This window comes from Corapipo altera, unplaced genomic scaffold (genome assembly GCF_003945725.1).
Source record: "Corapipo altera isolate COAL_440 unplaced genomic scaffold, ASM394572v1 77b, whole genome shotgun sequence".
In the NCBI taxonomy this organism is placed as follows: Eukaryota; Metazoa; Chordata; class Aves; order Passeriformes; family Pipridae; genus Corapipo; species Corapipo altera.
This window is the reverse complement of record NW_020884933.1, coordinates 2692072-2703996: the sequence shown is the minus strand read 5'-3', so window position 1 is coordinate 2703996 and position 11925 is coordinate 2692072. Positions and strand designations below refer to the sequence as shown.

Genomic DNA, 11925 nt, shown 5'->3' with positions numbered 1-11925 from the left:
GGTTTGGCTCTGGCAGGGATGGGGGATCAATGGTTTGGCTCTGGCAGCGATGGGGGATCAATGGCCTGGTTCAGGTAGGGATGGGGGATCAATGGTTTGGCTCTGGCAGCGATATGGGGATCGATTGTTTGGCTCTGGCAGGGATTTGGGGACTCCATCTGAGCTGTCCCACATGCCCCAGGGGCTGGTCCCCGGTGAGGAGGAGGAGGATGAGGAGAGGAGGGTGAGCACTGCTCCTCTTGGTTCTCCAGCAGCTTGGACTTGGGAGAAGAGAAAGACCATCTGAAGGGTTCAGTGATCAGAAACAACCAGAGCAGAGGGAACACAGACATGGAGGAATGAGAGGGGGAAGGTGAGGGAGGAGCTCTGTGAGGGTGTGGGGTCGCTTGTCCAGAGGTAAAAAGCGAAGGCAGGATGAGCATCACCAGAGTGGCCACCTCAGCTCCCCTGGGAGGCACTTCCAAGGGCTCAAACCTGTCTCAGGTGAGTCCAGTCACTTCAGAGACATCACCCTGACCACAAGCTTGGGAAGAAGAAGAGATCAGCCCATCTCCCACCACAGTCAGTCAATAAGTCCATAAGGGACCGGCTGTGCTGGGGGAAGGGGCCCTGCTAAGGGCCCCTCAGAGAGCAGACCCCAAACCCCCTTTCATGTGACTTCACCATCACATGCACGAGCTCAAACAGCCCCAGCCCCAGCTCTCTCCTGGGACAGGAGCAGGGACAGCTGCCAGTGCTCATCTGGAACTCACACCATGGCTTTGCACTGGGCTCAAAGAGGGTTTAACCCTTTAAGAGGGTTTAACTGTGCCCACCCAGGACCAGACTGTGGTCCAGCAGCTGCCCTGACCCCCAGAGCCCCCCTGACTCAACCTGAACACGCAACAGAGGATTCCTGGCAGATGTTCCACCCTGTGCAACCCTGTCTGGCTGCACCACTGGTGTGCTTCCCACTGGGAATTGCCCTCTGGATGCACGAGGGAGGCCAGTGGGGCAGGGAGAGGTGGCAGCTGTGGGGCTGAGGGGCCCCTCCCCCTGTGTCCCTGCTGATGTTCCCCATTGCAGGCCAGGGAGGATTAGCAAAGCTGGGATGACTGGGATGGAAACAGGGGGGGTTGATGGTCTTACCCACATGCGAGCTGCCATCCTGCACCAGTGTGAGGCACAGAGGGGTTAAACCTTGCACAGTTTTTCATCCTGGGTTTTGGAGGACCCTGTCTGGGCACTGAGAGGCCAAGCTGGCTCTTGGTTTGGGCTTTGCAGGCTCTCCCCTGGCTGGGGGGAAGATCCTGAGTGCCAAACCCAGGCTGAGCCTGGAGCTGTCCTCTGCAGCTCAGAGCAACAGGCAAGGCAAGGGCACTGTGTGTGGGAAATGTGGGGCTGGAACAGGACACAGCACATGGATTAGCCCCTGGAGAGGGAACATCCTAGGGGCAGGTTGTACAGCTGGAGAGGGGGGAGGGAGCATCATGGATGCATCCTGGGTGTCAGGCCCAAGGTGAGACAGACATGAGAGATTTGTGTTTCGGCTGCTCCCGGCCCTGCTGGTCCCTGTTTCCAGCCATTTATCATGTTCTGCTGACAAGTCATTGCAGGCTCGTGCCTTAATGTGACATCCATTAGCACGAGGAGAAATTCTGCTGGAGAAAAGTGCCTCTTTTCTGCTTTGGAGGCATTTCCTCCACTGCTCTCACCCCCCTGGGCAGGGCACCGGGGTCCCATTGCTCCCCCCCCTCAAGGCACAGCCACACCTGGAGGGAAAACCAGCCCCATAAACGCAGTGTGGAGGTTTCTCAAGCCTGCACCTGAACCTGTTCCCCCTGCCTGGAGCCATCCCAGCCCTGGTCCCACCCAGCCCTGCTGCTGAAGGTCTGCCACCACTCCCTGGGGACACACAGACCTCTGCAAAAACCAGGAGGGGACATCGCTCGGGCACCTCTGGGCACCCCCAGCCCGCTCCTTGGAGGGGGGTCTGGAGGCTCTGCCACCTTCCCCTCTCCTCTCTGTCACTGAAGCTTCTGGCAGAGGAAAATTCTCCTCCTCCTTAACGGGCTATCGCAGTCCAGACACGTGAGTGCAGCAGGACTGGCACACACACACACACAGAGTGCTGAAATCACTGCACGAGCCACTGCGACCCATTTGGGCTCCCCAGACCCCCTCCCCAGCCCTCAGGACCCCCTCACCCTGGCGAGGGTACCCTGGCACTCCTGGAATAACGGCGGGAATCAGACACTGAAATCAAGGCAATTCCTACCTCCGAGTAAATAATCTCCTTTCCCCTCGCTGACATCACCGCTCAGGTTAACACATGCACCACTTCCCTTATCTTTCTTTGGGATTACCTCATCGGAGAGGACCCGGGGAGCCTCCCTCTCCATGTGTCCAATGCCAGCGCTGCTGTTGGAGCCGCAAGTTTGCAGCCAGGGGAAGGAAGGATTGCTCGGCTGCAGTTCCACGGCACGCCCGGCTCTGCCGACCACCCCGGCACCTCCTCGCAGGGTTCGGGGAGGTTCAGCAAGGCACAGGCACTCCCAAAATCTGCTCTTTGCCCTTCAGAAACCCAAATTCACCTCTGCACCGGGCAGAGTTTCTCTTTGCCTGCAGACAGGAGCCGATCCGCGGGTTTTATACCCCCTCTAAACAATGCCAAAGTGTTTGCACACACACACCCCCCCAGTCCTACAACCCGCCCCCCTCACACGGCTGCCACTTGGGTAAGACAAAAAAACTTACCCTACACGATAAGTTTTATGTATCTGATATCATCTATCATTACACAAACACATATTCATATGCAGGAACGCTCATTCCAGCACTGGAATCCAACAGTTAATGAGCTCACGTGTAATTTAGCCGATAAGAACGTTAACATGTGTTGCATGTAATTCTGTGTCAACATAAGTAATGCAAATATACATGAATATACCCACACACACCCTCACAAACCTTCACGTAGGGATGAATTTTGACAACTTGGTGATTATTCTCACTTAAAAGAAAGAGCATTTAAATTTTCCCAGCTAATCCGCTACCTCCACAAGAACAGAACTACAGCAAGCCAGTGCCACCCCTCAGCTAGAACACTGCAAACAGGCTTAAAGCTGCACATCCACACGCACAAACGCATTTCCGACCCACGCCACCGAGGGATAAAGGGCTCGGGTTGCTCTGGGATGCTCCTAGAGAGGCATCCCCGGGGATGCTGCGCAGGTAACACTCCCGGAGCGGGGGGTTCAGGTGCCCTGCGGGTGGTTTGCATGTGCTCCTCGCCGATCCCATCCCAGCCAGTGCTCCCGCTCACCCTCACACACACACAACTCCTCCAGGCAACACTCCAGACAAAGAAAGAGAGAAAGGAAAAAAAAAAAAAACAAAAAAAACCGCCGTCTTACTTTTTTTCCTCCTTTTTTTTTTTTTTTTTGGCCTCCCCCTCCTCCTCTCTCTCCTCCTGCAGCCTCAACCGCGGGACTCCGGCGATTCTTTGGTGGAGATTACGAAAAAAGCAACTTAAGGAACCGCCGGGCGCTGCTCAGAGCCGAGCGGAGGGAAGGGAGAGAGAGCTTTGCCAGCGGAGAAGAGAAGGAACAAAAGCCCAGCGATGCCAGAGCGGTGCTGAATAGGTGTCTTCCTAATTGTGAGGGGATTGTGTGGCTGTGTGTGGCTGCGGGGCGGGAGGAGGCGGGTGAAGGGGCGATGGGGAGAGGCCTCCCTCCCTCCCACGCCGGCTGGGGACGGCCGCCCGCAACCCCGAGCTGAGGTTGTGCATAAATTATCTCTCCCCACCGGAGCCGCGCACTCCTCTGCATCCCTTCCAGCTTCCCGCATCCCGCTCCCCGGGGCAGGGATGCCGGCTCGCCCCGGCTCGCCTCTCTCCCTCTTTTCTCCCTTCCTGCTTTGTCTCCGGCCCCGTCTCCCAGCCGAGCAGACACAAAAGAGCCTCTGACCTGGGAGGAGAAATCCCCGTTTCCAGCAAGAAAAGAAAAAAACCCCACAAAACCAAAAAAAAAAAAAACAAAAAAAAAAAACCCACCCGAGGTCTCCGGTGCGCGCTTTCGGCAGGCAGGGGGATTAAAAATAGCTGGTGGAGCTCGAAATCGGAGGCAGCATTCCTTCCCTAATGAGTGTAATTAGCGGAGTGGGGATGCGAGCGTGTTTCCCTGGCTGTTCCCTGCGTCTTTGCCTGTCTCCCAGCGCCAGCCTGCCTCTGCTCTTCCACAGGCTTTTGGGAAACGTTTTCCCGCTTCCAGGAGCAGCCGGGGCAGGAGCTGTCCTTGGGAGCAGCTCTCGACATGCACTTCAGCCGCCTTAAGCTCTCCCTCCACCTCTGTCTCAAAGTAGAGGGGTTCAGACAGGATTAAATCCCAAACACACATCCCGAGCCCTCCGGGGCTTGGCAAAGCAAAGCAAAGACAAGTCGGATTTGGGACCTTGTTTTTTTTTTTTTCTCTTTTCCTCCCGCAGCTCATTGCTACCCATCCACTTCAGCTCTCCTAAATCCCGAGCTGTCAGTGTAACAACGGGTGATTCAGTGGGGATTTAGCCAGGCTTGGGCGCCAGATCCTCCTCCCGTGGCAGAGCCCGACCCGGCATGAGCAGGGCATTACCTCACCTTCCACCGGGCTGCTCCCCCGTGGGGACACAGGAGGTCCTTTTTGGGGGGACAAAGACCATCCCTTCTCTCTGCACTGTGGGCAGCCCCCTAAACGACCCCTTAAACCCGATTCTAAGTGTTAATTTTGGCCGCAGCGATCGAGGTGGGATGAGTTCGGAGCAGGGTCCATCCCACACGTCCTTCCCCTGAACAGGGACGGGGCTACAGATGAGGGCAACACCCTGGGAGGTGTGTTGGGCAGCTCATTAACTGCTGGGCCTAATGAGCTGCTTGGCTGGGTTGTCCACACGGGGAGGGTTTGGATGGGGTGATGTGTTGGATCTGGAGCAGGCCAGGAGCAGTCAGGGGGGGCTGTGCTGCCCCTCAGCATCTGCTCCAGCTCTGACATTGTGCTCACTTGGGCTTCTTTTTTTTTTTAATTGTCTTGATGTCCCTCATTTGCATAATCCCCAGAATGCAGCGCAGCAGGACTTTTGCTCTGAGCTAATAAATAGATGACAAAAATAAATGTGTCATGTAAGATTTGCTTCCGTTTCCTTGCCTTTGTGAGTGAGCTCCCACCAAGGAATGGTGCTTCGGGGGGGTTGGTCTCCCAGGAACTGTCAGCCTGGCCTGCCACGGGGCCACAGCTTTGCCAGATGTTTGGCTGAAGTTGTCTGCTGGGAGCAGGAGGAAAAGGTGGCTGTGGAACACGTGGATGTGCTCCTGGCAACCTGGACCCTCTGAAGCTCTTCCCCAAAATGACCCCACTACAAAAATGCCACCCAGGCCACCAAAAAGTTCATCGCTGTGTTCATGCCTTGTTTGCATCCAGCGACAGGCAGGTGCTTGGGGTGCCTTATTTTTAAAGTATTTACTTCAAAATCACTGAGCACTGTGGTTTCCTCTCCTCCCTAATGCCCTGACCAGCTCTCCTCTGGTGGTGGAGTTGTACTACTTAGGAAATTAGTTCCCTGAGCTGGGAAAAAGAATAATTGCCCTGCCATGAATATCCAAGTGGACTCATGAGGCTGAAAAGGTGCCATGTGTTTGCTACAGGATTATTTCCCCCTGGTTTTACAGGAATTTATTCATCCCCTCGTAGAACTTGGCCGGAATGCCAGAGATCCCACCCAAAAACAGCCTTAAGAGGCTCTGAGTTTTAACACGTGGGCTGTGGTTATCACTGGCTCTCTGCATCCTGGGAAATCTTTGCTTCACAACTGGGTGTTTTCCCGGGATGGAAGCTCAGCTGGAAGTGAGAGAGGTGCCGAGTGAGGGGGTCAGACCTGGAATGCCAGGTCTGGGAAGCCACTGGGGTTTGGATCTGACAGAGGACAGCAATGAGACTCAGCAGGTTCCTGAAGCAGGGATGGTTCCTTTGCAGAGGTGCTGGCGGCTCTGGAGATCACACCTCGTGCATTCCAGCAGTTGGTACTCCTTTTTCTTCCCACAGCCCCGTGATTCTGGAGGATTCTCAGCTCTGACAGAAAAACACTGTAGCATTTCCAACTGTGCTGTTTGTTGAGAAAAGCCTGAAAACATGAAACCCGAAGGGTAAAGGCTACGAGAAGAAATACAGACCCAAGAATTGGTGAGCTTGGGTTGTTTTTTTTTCTTTTAAACCCCTGCCCAATTTTAAATCACTTTTATGACTGTACATAAATGCTTTGTGCCAGGTGAGTGCTCGAGCCTGGTGTCACAGCAGAGAGGTGGATTCATCACTGCTGGTCAGGCTGCACTTTCCCAAACGCTCAGGTCAGGCTGTGGAAGGAGCTCATCAACCTCACTTGGCATTGAACAGGTCCAGAGATGAGGCTCTGGGCTCAGGAACTGGGCTCACCAGTGGGAGATCTGCCCGTGTGTGGGAGGTGGGATGTGTTTGCAGCAAGCTGGGCTGGCAGCTGGGGTGCCCAGGGCTGCTGGGCTGCCTCAGCCCCGAGGAGGAGACGCACGTGCAGGTGGACACTGGTGGGAGAAGCAAAGGAAGAACAGGAGACACGGAGCAAAGGCAGAGGAGGAGGGAGAGGTGAGCTGTGGAGAGAGGCTGGATCGGGACTCTGGCTGTGGTGAGGCCCGGTGGGAGAGCTTTCCACCACGGGAAAAGGAATTCCACCTGCAACAAGCCCTCTACCAGCTCATCCCAGCAGCAAGGTCTGCACCCCTGATGGTCTGGGCCAGGCTCAGCTGCTCCCCAGCCTGAGCACCAGATCCATGTGGTGGGATGAGACAGTGCAGTGCTGGGACACGGGAAGGCAGAGAACCACGAGCATGGAAAGCAGAGAAAACCAGCAGGAGCTGTGGAAATGAGCTGAGGTACAGGAGGACTGTGGCACATCCCTCCAGGATGCAGAAAATAATTTTCCCTTTCCCCAAAGCACCAGTGAGGGAGGATGGGATCATCCATCTTCATTACATCAGCAGAATAGGCTCTGTCAGGTTACACTGGAAAACCAATCAATATTCCCTGTGGCCTCGCTGGCCACAGTTCCCACCACTCCAGGAGGAGCCACAGGACCAGGAGACACGAGCTTGGGTGCTCAGGCTCTGCTCCCTGGGCAACACACGTCCCCATGGGACTGGGGGGGACACAGAGATACCCAGTTATTGCCACACACTGTCCACACACTCCTGATTCTTTAAACAAGCTCACACTCTTCCTCATCCAGCTCCCCACCTGTTTTTGCTTTCCCGTTGCCATAAAATCCTGAGACCTGGCCCTGGATTTTTCTGTAGGCAACAGAACAAACCTCCTGCAACAAAACCCCACAACAGCACATCTAATCAGGGAGCAAAACTCACCCAGGAAAGATTTATTGTCCCAGTTGCCACCACACAAATCCGCTTGGGTTGCAAACCCAACTCGCACACGGAGCTCGGACAAGGAGCAGGGCACTGCCCTCCCCTCCAGGGATCAGCCCTGCCCAGGTGGGCATCTCCTGGAGATGGGCCCAGCAGCATTCCCACTGTCTGATTGTGAGAAGACAGACCCCTGGAATGGGAGACCCTCAGGGCAGACAGGACCCTGACCACCACGTGGGTTCTTGGATTTTTCTACATGTGTCTGTGGGACCCCCCACAACTGGGGGTCCTCCACTGGAGGTAACTGCCCAGCAGCAAGAAGCCCACATATCTGGCCTGGCCCCTCTATGCCCACCCTACAGACCCTTCCTGGGGCAGGAATGGGGGGCTGGAGAGCTCCTCCCTGCCCTGGGGAGCTTCACTCCCTCCGTTTCCAAGGCAGCTCTCAGAGCAGTCGCTCCCGCCTCGTGCCCGGGCTCCTGCTGCAACAAAAGTCTCTCCCAAGGCAAGACAAGCCCCATCCATCTTGCTCCCAACGCGGCCACACGACTAAAAATAAGCCAATAAAGCAGCAATCACCTTGGAGCAGCAGCAGCAGCAGCTCTATTACAGCAGAGGAGCCGTGGCAGCTGCGCCCCAACCCCCGGCACGGAGCCAGGACCCCAGGAACCCCCCCCGCCCTGATTTCCCCCCTGCCACGGTGGGATGGTGGTGGGAGCAGCCTGGCAGCACCTGCTGCTGCCCCACAGCCCTGGCTCTGCCTCTCTGGGCTTCTCCTGGCTGCCCCATGGCACCTCTGCATGTGCTGGGGACGGCTCTGAGCTCCTGGCACCGATCCTGGGGAGCAGGAGAAGGGGGGGCTTCCTACAGAGGTGGGCTGAGAGAACTGGGGCTGTTCAGCCTGGAGAAGAGAAGGTTGTGTGGAGACCTCACAGCACCTGAAGGGGCTGTAAAGAAGCTTGGGAGGGTCTCTTCCTCAGGAACTGGAGTGGCAGGACAAAGAGTACGGGGTGCAAACTGACAGAGGGGAAATTTAGGTTAGATACAGGGAAGGAATTCTTCCCTGGGAGGGTGGGGAGGCCCTGGCACAGGTTGCCCAGAGAAACTGTGGCTGCCCCATCCCTGGAAGTGTCCAAGGCCAGGTTGGAACAACCTGGGCCAGTGGAAGGTGTCCCTGTCCATGGCAGGGGGTGCACTGGATGAGCTTTAAGGTCCCTTCCAACCCAAACCATTCTGTGATTATTGCAGAGTTTGGGTGACCCCCCAGCACCCCTTTCTGCAGAGAACTGTGAATAAATCAGACACCTCAACCCCGTGTGTGGATCAGCTTCTTGCACACTGGGAGAAAGAACCCAGATTTGGGACAACGACCCCTCCCTTCCTTTCCGTGAGCCTTCAATGATCTGTTAAGAGTTTTGCTCCTCTCTGCTGTCCCCGCAGCTCTCCCCACCCGGATTGCAGGTCCAGGGACCCAGTTCCTGGAGGTTTTTTTTGTCCCTCTCCCCCCGCAGCTGCCGGCCCCGGGGCAGCTCCAGCCCGATGTGATGCGCGGGGTGTTTGCATCTGTTCCCCTTGCAAACGCTCATTCGTCATGTAGATCTCCTGGCATTTTTTTAAAGGGTAGATTAATTTAGGGGAGCTCTCGGATCCAATTTCCCCCGGCAATGGCTCTATTAGGCTGTGCACAGCAGATACAGGCTCCCGTCCTCCTGCTGCTACTGATGGAATTTGATTCCGCGCTGCCAAATCTGCAGGGCTGCAAACACATTCCCACTCCTGATTAATGTGAGTAATTTCTGCTTGAAAGAAGGTTGAAATGAGCAGCCGAGGGGAAGCGAACGGTGAGGGTTCCCCCCAATCCCCCCCCCCTCCCCCGGCGCTCGCTGCTGTTTGCATTTCCCAGCTCGGGAATGGGCGAGCAGATAAACAGACTCGCTGGCCCGGTTTCAGCGCGGCAGAAGGTGCGGGAGGAGGGGGGGGGGGACACCACGGTGGGACCCTGCGGGGGTGGGTGGAGGGACGAGCCGGGGGACCCCCCGCTCCCGGGCCGGGAGGGGAAGGGACCCCCGGCCCCGCGATGCCCGGTCCCGCTTGGGGGGGGGGCGGCACCGGGGGGTGGGACACGCACAGAGTGAAGGGGGGGACACGGGGGGGACACTCGGGGTGCACAAGGGGGGTACATGTGGGTTACACAGGAGGATACACGGGGGGACACGCGGGGATTCCCCGGGGGGTACCTGGGGGGACACAGGGATACCCGGGGGGTGACACGTGGGGTACACGGGAGGATTCGCCGGGGGGGTACCTGGGGGGGCAGAGGGACACCCGGGAGGTAACATGTGGGGTCCACGCCGGGCTCACCGCGTGTGCACAGGAGGGTACACGGGGGGGACGTGGCGGGCACAGGGGGGGGCTTCACTGCGAGGGGGTGGCCGGTGAGGGGAAACTTGAGGGAAAAGGAGGGTCCCGCCCGGGGGTCTGTGGGGAGAGGGGCCCCCCCAGCCCGGCTGTCCCGTCCCTGTGTGCTGCCAGCCAGGGCTCACCCCCCTGCCCCCAGCCTGGTGCCCGGAGTGACACTGGGAGCGGGGTCATTCCGAGAGTCTCCCCAGCCCTGTCCTTCCCTCCTGCCCCACCCACGGCTCTCCAAGTCTCCAAGGGACTCCCTGTTTCCCTGCCGAGCACCCACACCTCCTGCCTGTGATTCCCTCAGCCCCGTCCCCCGGGCTGCTGTGGGACCCGAGATGCCTGCACGGCTCTCCGAGTGGTTTTGGAGAGGCAGAACCAGTTGCCCCGCGGGGACACAGTGAGTACCCCCCGCCTCAGCATCCCTGTCCTGCTCCACATCAGGGTCTTTGGAGGACCAGGAATAACGGGAGCTTTTCCCCAGCGAATCCCTGTCCCCTGTGTCCTCTCCCTCAGGAGCAGCGCTGGCTTTGCCTCTCCTTTTCAATTTATTTTTATAAGGAAGGAAGGAGAGAGAGAGAGAGAGAGAGAGAGTCACATCCTAATCTGGCAAAATGTCAGGGAGTGATTCAGAGAAGAGGCGAGCGGCAGAGAGAGGCAGCCCACACAGGAGACTTGTTTCTGATTTCCAAATGTCAGCATGTCCTTTAATTAAATGCTGATTAACAGGGGACGTGCTCCCTTGTGCCGGAGCCGGGGCTGCGAACGCCGGCTCCACAGAGAGCCCTGCGGCCGCTCCCACCCCCGGGACGACGGGCAGGCGGGAGAGCCGCGGGAGCCGAGCCAGGAGCAGCCTCATCCCGTGCTTTGCACCGCACCGAGGGCACCCAAAGGCGCCGGTTCAGCTGCTGCTGAAGCCTCTTGCGCCCAGGTCCCCGTTCCTGGCGCAGCCTCCGAGCTGGGACTGCACCTGAGCTTTTCGTCCCCGTGTGGAAGTTGCGCCGGATCTGAGTGAATCTGGATGCAAACCCCCATGTGGATGCTCCTACTTTAGTTCGAGCAGCTCTTTTCCTCCTCGGTTCTGCCTGCTCTCTGCACACTTAAGCCAAGCTGCGAAAATGCTCTTGGATTTGGGATCTCCGCAAACAACTCGTGTGCGGTGTCCCCAAGTGCTGTCGGTCACAATGCTCCTCTTTGTCCTCTCAAGCTGCCTTGGCTTTGAAGTCAGTGGGAGGGTTATCCTTGAGGGGAAGGAGGGTTGGGCTGTGCTCTGGGCTGTGTCGGCCCTGGGGGGGGTGGCAAACCCTCTCTGACCCTGGAAGTGATGAGCAGCTCCCTAAAGAAACAGCCCCCAAGCCCCGGGGCCGACGGATGTGGGATTTGGGATGGACCAGGTGAGTTTGGGCAGCACTGTGCCCCACTGTGTGTACCCACAGCCATTCCTGCCTGCTTTGCACAGGCCCTTGCTAAGTGTGGGCCCTCCTGGTGAACTCTGTGCCCTGGGATGGGTGGTTCCCTAAGCCCAGTTCTAATCAGCCCTTCAGGACAGTTCAGGCTGGTTTGGGGCAGCCCCACACACGAGCAGCGGGTTTATGAGATGGCAGGGGAACACTCTGCTCTGCCCTGAACGCATCTGGCTGACCATAAAAGTGTTCCCAAGAGTCCAAGAGCTCTCCAGACTGCACAGAAACTTTTACCTTGGGCAGCCTCCCTCAGAGACCTGTGTCACACTGTGACAGAGCCACGGAGGTGACAGGGCTGAAGTCACAAGCCAGACATCCCTAAACCTGAAATAGTCTATAATTAAAAACAACCTTTGCAGAGAGGAAAAGCTTTGAGAGGAAAAGCTTTCCATGCTTATGCTCCCATCCCCACGTCCCTCCCAACACCTGCAGAAAGTCTTTCCTCTGTTTCAGTGTCACCTCCAGAGCTGTGGCCTTGGGTGACCAGTGGCTCTGGGTGTCCCATCTCCCTGTTCCCTGTTCTGCTCACAGTGGCTCTGGGTGTCCCATCTCCCTGTTCTGCTCACAGTGGCTCTGGGTGTCCCATCTCCCTGTTCTCGGTGCCATGTGCAGCTCCCAGGGGCTCTGGGTGTCCCATCTCCCTGTTCCCGGTGCCATGTGCAG

General features: G+C 57.4%; 2 long non-coding RNA genes across 2 annotated transcripts in view; one reads left to right on the top strand and one right to left on the bottom strand.

Annotated features, from left to right (window-relative positions):
• Nucleotides 1–11925, bottom strand: part of LOC113954838 — a 31320-nt gene that overhangs the window by 17658 nt on the left and 1737 nt on the right. The gene's annotated exons all lie outside the window — the stretch shown is intronic.
• Nucleotides 8982–11925, top strand: part of LOC113954839 — a 3361-nt gene continuing 417 nt past the window's right edge. The window contains exons 1-2 of the long non-coding RNA XR_003530351.1: nt 8982–9181; nt 10107–10199. This is a non-coding gene — a long non-coding RNA (uncharacterized LOC113954839). The remainder of the gene's footprint in view (nt 9182–10106; nt 10200–11925) is intronic.